We start from the raw sequence: 1,774 nt of genomic DNA on the forward strand, positions 1-1,774 counted from the left end.
CCCCTGAGTGATTCTGAGCGATGGGATTCTGACCAAATTTGGTATACTTATGTAGAATGATGTAAAGATGAACTGACGATTTTGGGGTCAAGAGGTCAAAGGTCAAAGTCTGTAATAGGTCTATAACCTGAGAACGGCAGAAGTGCTCTAATTCAAACTTGGTACAGGTATGGAAATGATGTAAAGATTAACTGATTCGAATTTGGAGTCAAAGGTCAAATTCCGTAGTCGGTCTATAATTTGAGAACGGCGGAAGTGCTCTAATTCAAACTTGGTACAGGCATAGATATATACGTATATATATATAGATTGGCAGTGGGTCACGACAGGGCGAGATTTCCGGCCGCCATCTTGCCACAGGAAAGCTTTCAAGTTGCCATCTGTGGAATGCACTCGCGTCATCGTCATTTGCAAGTTATTGTTGATTAAATTGACTATAACTGGCGAACAAAGTATCAGGTTAGTGTCGTACATTGGATTAAAACACATTCAGTTGCCAGACTCTGAGTCTGATAATGTTGTAACTTTGGTGATATTTAACGCATCGTCTGCCTGTCTACACTAACACTGGTTCATAGTAGAATGTTAATTCTCATAGTAGAATAGTAGTTAATTCTCATTCTCCTAGTAGATGGTTCATAGTAGAAAATGCAGCTCTCATAAATCATTGAATAAAGATAGGAGATTCTGGGGCACATTTGGGACTATCCATGACTCATGAGGAAACTTGGCCATGTTCAGGAATTCTCATGAGGTTAGAATTCTCGACCGAGATCTTCAACACCAAGGGGTTGACTTATCCTGTATTCAATATTATTGCCAAGCAGTCAAAGGTAGGCCTATTATATTTATATAAGCATTATAAATATGTATAAGCATTAACTTTTACATTGTGCTTGTTCTTTCTTCAAATATAGGAGGGAGTAGCCTAGGCTACAGTTAAGATGCCCAGGCAGTGTGCACATGCAAGATGCCGAAATATACAGAGGAAGGGGAATGGTCTGACATTTCATCTGTAAGTTGAATACCACAATATCTCTTCTAAATATATGACATGTATATCTCTTATTTGTGTTTACAGGGTAGTAGACCTAATAAAATCTGCAGGTTTGAGGTCTGCTTTCCATGCAGCTCAATCAGATTGAATTTAAACAATTAGCTATCTTATTTTCAGCTTCCCCACCAGTGAAGGGCATGAAGAAGAAGGAAATGGTGTATTCAGATGAAACGGGTAGAGGGGTGGAAGCCAAAGCCCTGGGATGTCGTGTGCAGCCAACACTTTTTACCTGTGGACTTCGATCTTACAGGCCAAACCAAAAGACTACGTCATGATGCAGTCCCATCAAAGTTTGACTTACCAGAGCACTTGCAAAAAGTATGTTTGTGTTGTTTGTGATCTTTTCTAAACGAACTAAAACCTTCATACTGTTCCAGACACGACTTTGATGTTATGGTGGGCCGAGCGGAATGGCCGCCGTGTCCGCACAAGTTACCCGATTATACTCGAACCTTGGCCGAGTCGCGCTACGCTAGATCAATGAAGGAAAAGGACACAACGGCTGGGATTAAAATGACACGACACCAGGGATACGGTTCTCAAGACCTCCGGAGGAGGTTATAATATGGCGGAAGGTTAGATTACAGGAATGAGAGGGACAGCATAGAAAGATAGGCACTTAGACACACTTATCTTATTCCCGACAGACCACAGATAAACGGGACAAAACTGACTCACACGGGGATTGATGGCAAGGAGGGGCAGGTCTTCGATGGC

General features: G+C 41.7%; 1 long non-coding RNA gene across 1 annotated transcript; it reads left to right on the forward strand.

Moving 5' to 3' along the window:
- The first annotated feature begins 345 nt into the window (after window positions 1-345).
- Window positions 346-1,203, forward strand: LOC144890951 (uncharacterized). The gene is made up of 3 exons (XR_013622606.1): window positions 346-459; window positions 918-1,015; window positions 1,175-1,203. It is a non-coding gene; the product is annotated as an uncharacterized LOC144890951 (long non-coding RNA).
- Window positions 1,204-1,774: the final 571 nt, after the last annotated feature.

This window comes from Myxine glutinosa, chromosome 2 (genome assembly GCF_964187855.1).
Source record: "Myxine glutinosa chromosome 2, kmMyxGlut1.1, whole genome shotgun sequence".
NCBI classification, from domain to species: domain Eukaryota; kingdom Metazoa; phylum Chordata; class Myxini; order Myxiniformes; family Myxinidae; genus Myxine; species Myxine glutinosa.